This window comes from Zophobas morio, unplaced genomic scaffold (assembly GCF_036711695.1).
Source record: "Zophobas morio isolate AGI-343-1 ecotype UQ-CSIRO unplaced genomic scaffold, CSIRO_AGI_Zmor_V1 ptg000012l, whole genome shotgun sequence".
Taxonomy (NCBI): Eukaryota; Metazoa; Arthropoda; class Insecta; order Coleoptera; family Tenebrionidae; genus Zophobas; species Zophobas morio.
The window spans coordinates 28,890,268-28,903,380 of NW_026972117.1; the positions used below are offsets into that span (position 1 = coordinate 28,890,268).

A 13,113-nucleotide genomic window follows, 5' to 3' on the forward strand; every position below is an offset into this window, starting at 1 on the left:
TCTTTTGCTTTGTAATCGTTAATGTCATCGAATACTTCTATACTAAATAAACTACGTCATAGTCACATACTCACATACGATATAATCGATAATATGACATTTTCTAAAGGTGTGACATCCTAAACAATAAAACGATAGTTATTAGCAGTAAAGACTTCAATGATTCACATAAAATCAGTTCTAGGAATTACGCAGTAAAATTTGAATTAGTAGTCGCTATACGCTGACTTTAGTTTCTAATAAGACGTCTGCACGATGCAATTATTTTATAAACATTTCTTGTTTTTCCGTCCAGTAAACAACTATTTACCTGACTACAGTTTTGAAATCTATGCAGATTTCAAAGCGGCAGTACTTACAATACAGTACCAGGACCAGGCAAAAGTTTAAAATAATACTTGGCATTGATTGTGGTTCCCTGTAGTAGATAATCTACGACAATTATTCACCGCAATCCCAGAAAACCGTAATCATTCGTTACTTTTCCAGGATACAGAAGTGCACGTGCTTTTATCGGGTCCGCACATTCTTTAGATTGACTGTTTTCTGGACTGGTACAGAATTCACATCTCACTAGTTATTACTATTCGTTATCAAAACATATCTCTAGGTCTGTAAGTTGTTACCAAATATCAACTCTGTTTACTTTTTGTTTTATTTCCAGCCGCCAAGGCACCTAACAGATCCTCCACTTGTCGCAGAGCTCGATCACGAATAATTAATTATTCACCTGTTTGCGTTATTATTTATTAACAATCTAAAGACGTTCTTTCAGCTTTGAATTTATCAACTCAATAATGCACAGTACTTTGAGATTCGGCAGAGCCGCCATCCAGTTCTTCAACTGTTTCAAACGTCTTAATGCCCTATTTCCACAACAGTGAAATGATAGCTGTTTGTGAATAATTCATTGAAACACTGACAAAGCGATTCCCTGAATTTTAGAAACATCTCTTGTAAGTTGGTATTACATGCAATTTTTATTTCTCAATATTTATTGTAATGACGAACTTGAATGGTTTTATTACAGTGGACCTGATAAGACACCGCGGCCTTATACCTTGAAAACTGAGAGAAATATTGAAATTCTGTAAACGCCATTGCTTTGACCTGGTCGAAGACTATTTCGACAAAAATTGTATTGTAAATTGATTTCTTTTCCAAAAAAAACTGGACGTTTCGTGTAAAAACTCAACGCGGATTCATAAACAACACGTGTAGGACTATGTTATTTTATACAATTTAAAACCCATTTACTATGTACAATTTTGAGATGACGTTATCACATTATTGGTGTGTATCACTAGACAAGGTTTGGTTAGCGTTTTAGCATCTACATGATATTCATAATACAGATATAAAATTTGACAAAAATTGGTCTAGTAATTTCGAAGATCTGTTTAATAAAAATTGACACAGACGACCGACTGACAGACAGATAGACAGACAAGAAACGGGGGACCCATTTTTTCGTACTCTAGGGATCATAACCGATCGAGAAAATATGAAAGCAACCAGTCGTTCGATGGACTCGATTACTAAAACTTAAAAACTGTTCAGAATGTATCTGACAACAGTGGCTAATGTTTCATAATGAAAATCAATTTATATTGAACAAAAATGACACGGTAGAACACACAAGAAGTTAAATTTGTTCATAAGAAGGTATTAATAGCAAATATAAAATATAATACAATACCTGGAGTAACACACCGATGCTTGAGTTGTTCTTATAATTATTTTTAATTTGATTAATCTTTTTAAAAAATCCCTTAAGAAAAATCGTTTTCACAAACATTAACACATTCAGACTACCACACACCGTTCGCTGAGTCGTAAAATAACGTCAGAAAAATTAATAACAGTTTAACGTTGCGCAGACATGGTCGAGATTTAAATCGAGCTTTAGGTATCTGAAATTCACGTTCGAATTACAGACTGCAACCAGTTGATTATTACATAAGACGCTATTTGTGGTTCTCTTAATAAATTATTATTGGAGATAATATAAAGGCAAACATTTAAAAACAAGATAGCGAAAACTTGATTACGTTTTTTATCATGCAACAACTTCGTCCAACTCGATACAGCGAAAGAATTTTAACCTGAACAATAATTATAACATTCCGCAATAACATACATTAATGATACACCTACAGAAAACAAATTGTGTTGCCTGGAAAGGAAATTTTAACGTCGTTGCTAATAACTGTGACAGGAAAAATAGATGTTGCAAACTAAGAAGTTTAAATTCTGATCGTAGAACACATCTCTAAGAATTCCTAAGTCTCACAAAGGACTTTACATGTTTGATGCGGATGAATTCGTTGTAATGTTCCACCAAATTTACTGTGCGATTTGCGTAATCTAAATGTTATGATATAACTTAAAAAACACAATTATGACATTATCGATTATTACCTGGATGTTTAATGAAAAATTGCACGATAACGCACCACATTGTTGATAAACATTTTCACGTAATGCGCGATAAGTTGAACGTATCGATGATGAATTCTGGATATTTCAAACACGTTCTAAAATTAAAGCCAAGGTAAAAACATTTCTTTCGATACAATATCAAAAAATTTAATCAAATCATAACAATTCAATTTCTTTTAAACGCCAGAAATATCGATAGATGAATGAGTGCTGTAAACACTAATATTTATAAAAAAGAGGAAAAAGTGAAAAACTATCAACATCATAAATATCCGAGTTAAGACTATCGACTATCGATTCTTTCATGGCAACAGGCTGTTTCCAAACGCAAAGTGCACAAGGCGGAAAACTTACCAATTATAGATGGTTGATGTCACATCGATCAATACATTGTGTGTATACGTAATGACTGTAGTATAAAGCTTTTTATTTAATTAAAAAATGTTTTACTAGTACACAGGCAGCAAAGTATCACGCAGAGTCTCTCCGGTTAAACATACAAATCGAAAACCACGTGTCGCTGTCACTGACGAAGGTGTACTAAACTGGACAGTATACATTCGAGTTTACTTTAGATAGATAGCTGTATCTTCCCATAGGCATTGAATTTCACGTAATAAAATCATTCATACAATAGTAACAAGCTTTCCGTGAAATTAATGAATTGTTTGTAGAACTTAATATGTCATTGTGCTCGTTACTGACCTTGTTTAATATGAAAGTGACAAACTATTAATTTTATTTTTAGTACAAAGTTGACTTATGGTCAATATTAGGAAGTATTAATTAACATTTATTATCTAATAGGATAACAATAGTATCTGGTGACGTTTCAAATATTATATGCGGCCTTGGTAATTGACAGATTCCAAATAACAGTGATGAGCAATATTTGCAATAAGCAACATCATCATGCAGAAGAAAACATATTTTTACATAAATGCTGCTAGCAAACTAACAATTGCACGTTCATGACTTCACGAATTGACTTAAATTCTAACGTGACTCCACATTTAGATCGGTGATTTATTAAAGTATTACTAATATATATTTTTGTTTCAAAAGCAGTCTCAAGATAATTGTTATTTGATTGCAAGATAGCGGTATACTTCTCTTTGAGGAAGCCCTTAAAACTGAAAACTTTATCATTCTAACAAAACTTACTCACACATTAGTTTACGAAAAGAACAATGTGGTACTCTTAATGATCTTTATCTTAAAATGATATGATGTCAGAAAAAGAGCTAATGTGCATTTTTTTATTTATCTCAAGAAGCATATTTATCTAGGTATGTTAAGTGTTATGAAATAAAATGTGACGCAAAAAATTCTACCATAAATGAACATAGTTATGTATAATTTAATCAAATATTTTTTTGTCATAAAAGTAAAAGCTTAATACGCAGTTACGTTAATAAAAGAAAATGTCAGTTATATATACACTGAACGGCAAAAAAACGGCCACTCTGAAATACACTGACCGGCAAAAAAACCGGCCACCCTGAAAATATACATAGCCCTGACGGCAATCCTCGATCAGAGCGACAATTTGAGAGACGTCTGTAAGAGTCAACGACGTGAAAACGTTTATTAACTGCCAAACTTATAATCAAATGATGAAAAACACTGTTTACAACAACTACCTCCTTTATTGTTTTAATTAAGAAAATATCGTACTTGGTCTGCTTCTATTATTTTGTTAAATTAAATTAAATTTAATTCTGTTTATTTGCCTTCTTATTTTTTGCCAATTTGTACATCATGTGTCAATAGTCAATGGTTCTTTAATAAAATAACGATCACTAGTTAAATTAATAATTTTTAAAGCGCTTTTGCGAAATTTTTAAGAGTGGCTGGTTTTTTTTGCCGGTCAGTGTATTTCGGAAAACCATTTTACGAATTATTAATTTAACTAGTTATCGTTATTTTATTAAAGAACCATTCACTGTGGATACAAGATATACAAATTAGCTAAAAAAAGGAGACAAATAATTACACAATTAAATTTAATCTAAAAATGTAACACAAAAAGTGGCCGTTTTTTTTTGCCCATCAGTATAGTAAAAGTAATATTTCTATGAATTTGATGATAGCAGTACAATTTAAAAAACCTGCACGTTAATGTTTTAAAAAAAAATGGTTTATAGTTATTTTACAGAACTTCCCTCTGAGTTCACAAATAACTAAATAACCGTAATTTCTTATTAGATAAATTATAATATTTGTTTTTATGTATCCGTGGATTATAGAGTAAATACAGCCAAAACAGCATATACTGTTAAGGTATGTTTCAAGTGAGATCCTCCATTAAAATTTTTAGAGGGAACTGGACCACTTTGACATAACAAAGTTTTTAGTTTTTATCATTATTTTTAAATATTATAATTTGATTGTAAGCTCTTGATTTGAAAACCGGGACAGTGACTTTGTCCAAATTGTTTGGTTTGTTAGATAAAACATTAATTAAACTCTCAAATTTTTTTAAATTTGGAAGAGAGGGTCAAACCTAGTGGTCCAGTTTTCTATGGCCGCTACTGTACGTACAGTGTAGTACCGCATGATCGAAAAAAAGTCTCTAGTAGGCCAAACTGTCAAACTGAACAACAAGCGCATAGGTGTTGCCTCCTAAAAGTTTTTGTTTATCGTATGATGTTAATACCCATACTGTGTTTCCAAAATTTCGGCAAAATAATAAACCCTTTATTGTTTAAACAATAAAATAAGTTTTGTCACCCATGTGTATAAAAGATATGGATACATTATTAAATAACGTTAACCTTAAAGTGGGTGCAAAATTTCAGACCAATCGAAAAATTTTGTTGCGCGATTTTGAATTTTTTCTAAAAATCCACATGTACAAGTTAAAAAATAGAAATGGATTAATAAATCACACAGGTACAGAAACATGTAATCTGACATATTTTGAGGTGACGCCATCAAATTTAGGTAAGGTTGATCACAAAAATTTTGCTTAACGTTTTACTATCTACACATCTTTTTAAAAATGTCGTTTTCGCGAACATCATTCCAGTAATTTCGTAGTATCTAATAAAATCGCCAGACAGATGATAAAGATATGGAAAGGGAAACCTTTTTTTTTTTTTTCATCACTTCCGCGATGCCTAAGTCTGGTTATCAGACAGAACTTCCCTTGTTCCTGAAGTACTAGTCACAATTAAAAAAAGTTTAGGCTCAGAAAATAAAAGTGACAAAAAAACTTCATTGTCATCGCACGTAAGTAAATAAATTTGCTACATGTCAACAATTATCGATTAAAAACTTATTTTTTACTTACTACTACTTATATCTGGTTCTCCACCGAAAATTTTTTAATTTTAAAGACCTGATATAGTTATTAAGTTATTACAAGTAAATAATGAAACGTCCAATCGTCAGGGGCGTCCTATACAATACTTACCTAGCGTACATAAAAAAATATAGACAATACCAGACACAGTGTAAGCAAATAAAGTGTTCCAATTTGGATTATTTGCAAAAATCTGGATGTCCATAGTAAAAAATCAAGGAGAATACATAAACCACAAGTACACGATGTTACTTTATAGTTTAAATAATAATAATATTAATAATAATTTTATTAAAACTAGAATATTACAAAATATTTGCCAATGTCCATAGCAACAATCCAAAATAGTATATCATAACAAATTTAGATTTTCTTAAACTGAGAAATAATACAAAATTCATCAAAACTAAAGAATGCATTTTTCGCCAGAAATATTGCAATTCTTTTCTTCTTATGGAAATTACTTTTCTCAAAGTTTTTATAGTAGGAGGAAGAATGTTGTAAAATTTGTGTGGAAAATAGTTGGAACATCGAGATTTATTAATACGTGTACATATATTCAGGGCGAATGAGATCATAAAATCTTATTATATACGGTTGGTTGTATGAAAAACAGGAAAACAGTTGACATACTTACTACTTACATTATGAAAAATATAATATAAAATAACAATTAAACGTCTATCCTTGTCCCGTTTTTAATGCAACCGACTGTACATGTAATTGGCACTATGAAATTCTGAAATATGAATATAAATTAAACATAGAAGAATGTATACGAAGGAACGCTAAGAGTTCTTAAGACGTTAAATGCATCTCAACATTCCTGTCTACAACCCAGGCCAACTATGACTCATATACATTTCCTTTAAGTGAAAAAATTCTAGATGCATGGGGAAAACGTTCCCACAGAAGAATACTATAAGAAATTAAGCTACCGACACAACATCAATGAATAACGTTTCAAATGTATCATCACGCATTTGTCTGAAAAAAAAAAAATTTCCAATTATTATTTATTATAACAATTACCATGCAAAATTTCGAGATAACGTCATCAAATTGTTGGCGAGGACGATTAGACAAATTTTTGTTAGGGTTTTACCACTGCACGTTATTCATAACGTAACACATTTCTATTATAATGTTTCCTTAACCTACGCTCGGGAAGTAAAAAAATATACTATAAGTTTTGTGATTGTTAAAATTTTTTTTTTAATTTTAAAGACCTGATGTAGTTATTAAGTTATTGCAAGTAAATAAATAAGCTATTATATGATATAAATGCTTGCAATCTCAATTCCAAGTTTCTTAATGCAAATTATTATTTGATAAAGGTTAGTAGCAGATATCAAAACAATAAGGTTGCTACAACATACGTAAATATAACCGAGTAAAAAAATGGTCAAGTGTTAAAGCATGCAGAATCGTCTCAGATTAGGAAAAGGAGACGTTTAGGTAAATTTTATGCATTCTGGCGTTCGTAGATACAAGAAAATTGGTAAAATTCTTCAGAAACGTCACTTTTGAAGTGTTTTCTTGTACTTTTAAGCCAATCAGATACCCTACGGGCTCGGAAAGAGCAACGAAACCATCAAATTTTAACTAGAAACTGTATTTTTGTCGATTTTTATTGAATTTGAACTATATTTCAACATTTTTTGATGGTTCTGAGCCACGAAACACACTTAAAGCATGCAGAATCGTCTCAGACTAGGAAAAGGAGATGTTTAGGTCAATTTTATGCATTCTGGCGTTCGTAGATACCAGAAAATTGGTAAAATTCTTCAGAAACGTCACTTTTGAAGTGTTTTCTTGTACTTTTAAACCAATCAGATACCCAACGGGCTCGGAAAGAGCAACGAAACCATCAAATTTTAGCTAGAAACTGTATTTTTGTCGATTTTTATTGAATTTGAACTATATTTCAACATTTTTTTATGTTTCTGAGCCACGAAACACACTTAAAGCATGCAGAATCGTCTCAGATTAGGAAAAGGAGATGTTTAGGTCAATTTTATGCATTCTGGCGTTCGTAGATACCAGAAAATTGGTAAAATTCTTCAGAAACGTCACTTTTGAAGTGTTTTCTTGTACTTTTAAACCAATCAGATACCCAACGGGCTCGGAAAGAGCAACGAAACCATCAAATTTTAGCTAGAAACTGTATTTTTGTCGATTTTTATTGAATTTGAACTATATTTCAACATTTTTTTATGTTTCTGAGCCACGAAACACACTTAAAGCATGCAGAATCGTCTCAGATTAGGAAAAGGAGATGTTTAGGTCAATTTTATGCATTCTGGCGTTCGTAGATACCAGAAAATTGGTAAAATTCTTCAGAAACGTCACTTTTGAAGTGTTTTCTTGTACTTTTAAACCAATCAGATACCCAACGGGCTCGGAAAGAGCAACGAAACCATCAAATTTTAGCTAGAAACTGTATTTTTGTCGATTTTTATTGAATTTGAACTATATTTCAACATTTTTTGATGGTTCTGAGCCACGAAACACACTTAAAGCATGCAGAATCGTCTCAGATTAGGAAAAGGAGACGTTTAGGTCAATTTTCTGCATTCTGGCATTCGTAGATACAAGAAAATTGGTAAAATTCTTCAGAAACGTCACTTTTGAAGTGTTTTCTTGTACTTTTAAGCCAATCAGATACCCAACGGGCTCGGAAAGAGCAACGAAACCATCAAATTTTAGCTAGAAACTGTATTTTTGTCGATTTTTATTGAATTTGAACTATATTTCAACATTTTTTGATGGTTCTGAGCCACGAAACACACTTAAAAATGCTCAACCTCAGTGGCGTTTGATGCAATTCAGGGTTTACCTGATCAAGATCATCACGAAAATTGTGAGGTTGAACAGTCATCTTTAATTTTTAAAGTATTTTAACATCTAGGAGAACTCGTATAACTGAAGAAAACCTAGAAAAAGTAGTAATTGTTATTAAGGATTCCCGAAGTTGCAGGCCACGACTGCAATAGCGCGGGCGATCGGACGGTAATGAGCATCACTTCCGCGATGCCTAAGTCTGGTTATCAGACAGAACTTCCCTTGTCTCTGAAGTACTAGTCACAATTAAAAAAAGTTTATGCTCAGAAAATAAAAGTGACAAAAAAGCTTCATTGTCATCGCACGTAAGTAAATAAATATGCTACATGTCAATAATTATTATCGATTAAAAACTAATTTTTTAGTTACTACTACTTATATCTGGTTCTCCACCGAAAAAATTACTTTAATTTAACACATTTCCAAGAATGCTGAATATCGGAAAAATATTTGCTATTAAAAAAAGTCATACATTTATGAAACGCAAAACCACTTAAAAAATCTTACACATAAATATAAAATAAAAGGTATTTTATTAAAAACTTTATTTCTTACTCAAGTCGCTGTAGATTAAAGCAGGATATGGTTGATATACGACACAAAAAACGCTATTATTTTTAGTAATACATAATAATTATGTATAAATAGTTTAGTATACTTATTTATTATATTTATGTCATGGTTGATTATTGATAGTTTTTATCTATATTTCTTTTATCAGCACGTTTTGTTTTTTCTGTTAATTCGTCAAATGTACTTTAGTACATCCTTTTGAGTTTTCTATTGGTCAAAAGACTCATTTAACACGTATTCCCGTAATTCCAGGAAACGCAGAATATCCATGGTTGAAATTGTGCGAATTAAGTGCACGAAACGCTAAATGAAGTAATGAAAGTGTAATTTCTTGTAATTAAAGAAGAAAGAAAGCAAAAATCGATCCAAATAATTCACACCAAAAATTTTTCCCTTAAAAGCTAAACTTATATTCTGGACTGCAAACACTTTTTAGTTCACAATTTATAAGAAATTTTAATGGTGCTCGTTGGAACTTTGTAACTACGTCAGGCTAAATGAGTTTTGCCAACACACATTCTACACTAAGTAAGTATTTTAACAAAAGAGTCAAAAGTTCTATTTAGTAACGTTGTCAACAACAATAATCAAAGAATCATCTTACTATTCTTTACTCTACAAATACAAGACTAATTTAATCTTCAAATGGTCATCTTGTACATCGGCATGTGTTGGCGTTTACACCGAACTAAGTATTTTATTCTTTTTATAACAACGAATAATAAATATATTCCCATTCCGGAAACGTCACAATTCAGTATTAACAAAATTTCAAATTATAAAGCGCACTCAAGATATAAAAAATTTATGAAATTAGGATAATGTGAACTTAACCTTTTTTTTTATACATTTACAACAAACTTAACGATTTACCTGCTGAAATATAGCTGCGCGTTCAATTACACCCTGTACATGCACAGCTAGGTGCGCACACTATTGCCATCATTACGAACAGCTCCGTTGTAAAACGAAAACTGACGGTTCTTGTTATAGGTTCGGGCTCAATAAATTATCGTCCATCATAAAACCCTGTCCTTACAACTTTCGGCACCACAGAATTTGCATTTCTTTCAACTGAATGAAATTAAAATATCAAGGACATATTGCAAAATTGGGCATTATTCTGTAACACAGATAGGTTAGATGTGGAATGAGAAACATTCCTGTTCCATCAGAATAAGGCTCTCTTTGTTGCCAAGTTAAAGAACTCCAATTTATTTTTATTGTCGACCACTTTCTGTAGAACTAAGTGGAAGCATCTTATATGTATTTTAATAACCCTTTTCATATTTTGAACGGTTTTACAGATTATTCGTCCGACACCTGTTAGATCTAAAAGAGCAAAACGAACTTTTGATAACGTTACAGATTTTGTTTCGACCTACAAGCTATTCGATAAAAAAAGTCCTTCAGTTTTAGTACGCAATTGTAATTCCCAAATAATTAAATGAAAAAAGTTTTGCTTTAATGCACCTTTAAAAACTTCTCCGAAACAAGACCAGCCGCTACATGATTAAGTTTGACCTAGGCATCAAGGCATAAAAATTCGCAGTGTTGCCTTTAACAGTTTAATTGGATCTGCAAAAAAAGTGATTGTGTAACAAACTACACCAGAAGCACCATATACATAACATTTGAGGTGTTTGACCTAACCTAACCTGAATTTTCATCGCCACGATCTGAGACAATGAAGTTCTCCTTGAGCTTGCATAAGGTTAGTTCATTGTAATAAAATGTATGTACAATAGTAACGGATTGATCATTTGTAACAGTGGTTTTATAATAACAAAAATAACCACGTATCTAATACGACACTTTTGTAAATATGTTTATGCCTAAAATTACTGAATCAACAAGATCTATTATTATCGGTTTTATTTTATGTGCTCTCGAAAATATTAATACGATAATGGCCATACATTAACCACGAATTAAAACGTTTTTCCACATCGAATTATTTTAAAATTCTGTTAAAAAATGAAATTTGTTTTGCTCTCTCTTTATTTTTTAATGTCTATACAGCATGTCTCACAAAATTAGTACATGAACCCAGTTATTTCACTTAATTTAATTTTCACAACATTTTGGCAAGGCAGTCACTTACTGCAATTTTTACGTCACCAAAAAAAAAACATCTTACAAAATAATATGTGCATAAATATACATATATTCCAATTTAAATATGTAAACGACTTTTTTCAAACAACGATTAATCAAAAGCTTGTCAAAACATTTAGGTTCAGAAAAATTACCAGTTATCGTTTAGTTCATATTTTCATATGCAATGTGTCTAGAAAAGTAAAAATAAACTATAAACTTATTTGCAGCGAACTTTTCTGGCTTCTGAAACAGGCAATCAGGTATCGATTATTCCGGGGCGATAAAAGTTCGGTGCAAAAACTTTGCAGATTTTTGTTTCGTTTATGATTTAACACACCACAATAATAGGAAAACATGAAAGCGCTAACCATATTGTTATGCGACATCCACAGAGTTCGCAAACATGTTACTTTTTTAATCATACCGCGTGATCAGAATTGGAATTGACTTGAGTCTGTTGGCACTCCTGGATTTTTGTTTGAAATTGGTATCATGATGTTTTCCATAATTTCCGGTTGTCAGCTGTCAAGATCGACAGATTGTTGATATTTTTAATTTGCAAAATGTATCCAAAACATAACCTAAATTTATCGCATCACGCAATTACTTCCGTTACGTCAACATACTTAAACGCACGAAAGGTTCCCATTTTTGTTTAAAAAGTACCAACAGACCCAGTCATTTTTGATCATTCCGCATTTATCCAATATCCCGTGTACTTTAAATAGTATCCATATTTCTAGCTCTCTCGATTCAAATAATAGTTTTTGTAAACTACTATTGGACTTTAATTTAGGTGTGTCGAAATTCAATAGTTGTCTATTGAATTTGGAGGCACCTAAAGCATGTCAATATGGATTATTAAAAAATTAAATGCATCGAATGTGAAAACACATTTTTTAATATCTTTGGTAGAACATTTTTAACAAAATTTTTGCTAAATGATAGTTTTTAGTTTGTAAGTAGCGAACACAAAAATCGCAAAGTGTTGGCGGGTTTCTTAAAAGATAATGATTGTGCTAATTACGAAATAATTTTTCACAGTTTTTGAAAGTACATTGCTGGATGCAACCGACGGGTGCTTGGCTTAAGAAAATTGTGAATAAAATTCCGACTTTTTTTTTAATTTCTCCACTTAAGAAAATTTTGAATAAAATTCGATGTTTTTTTTTTTTTAATAAATTTGTCTACTTATTATTATATTGATAGATAAAAATTATTACTTAATTCTGACTCTGCGAACAAATTTTGTGGTTTTTTAATCTAAGTTACGGTCTCACAAGAGTAGAAATTTTTAGGTCAAATTTCCGTATTTAACAATTGCTTGTAAAAAACTACGTTGTAGATTTCAGTTACATTACCCTAACTTGTCAGTTTACTGTCAGTAAAGGTCGGTTTTGCGTATATGTAAACCAGTTTAAACGACCCGCAGTTTAGCTCCGAATTAGTATCAATATATACTACTAAATCTCTTAAAAATATTGAAGTACATAACTGATTATTAACATTATACTTTTACTAAAGCTAAGCTTAGGTTTAATACGAAGATTTTAAGCACTGAACATTTTTTATGGAAAAAATTGTATCTACAATTTTGCAAGATATCGAAATAATTTTTACTGTCGTGTCTCCAAACTTTAGAATTCTGTCCGTTCTTTTACACAGTTGTCGCATAACAATCATTTGTTGTTAGAGACTACAGATATACAAAATACAACCTAAATACGATTGCTTTATCAGTGCCATGCACATTTTGAATTATAAAAATATATATTTACCCTTTTTAAAACGATTTACTAAAAGTTTTTTGACATACAGTATATTCAATGCATACATACCTCTATAAC

The 13,113-nt window shown here is 31.3% G+C and overlaps 1 protein-coding gene across 5 annotated transcripts in view; it reads right to left on the reverse strand.

Annotated features, from left to right (window-relative positions):
- Positions 1–13,113, reverse strand: part of LOC135128152 (band 3 anion transport protein) — a 117,866-nt gene that overhangs the window by 101,824 nt on the left and 2,929 nt on the right. The window contains exon 1 of one of the 5 annotated variants that reach the window (XM_064055039.1): positions 10,040–10,104. The exons of 2 other annotated variants lie outside the window; for them this stretch is intronic. The gene's annotated coding sequence lies outside the window, so the exon portion shown is untranslated. Of the gene's footprint in view, positions 1–1,699; positions 1,764–2,796; positions 2,960–10,039; positions 10,105–13,113 lie in introns of those variants that run through there. 2 more of the 5 variants (XM_064055038.1, XM_064055041.1) reach the window with 2 other exon arrangements.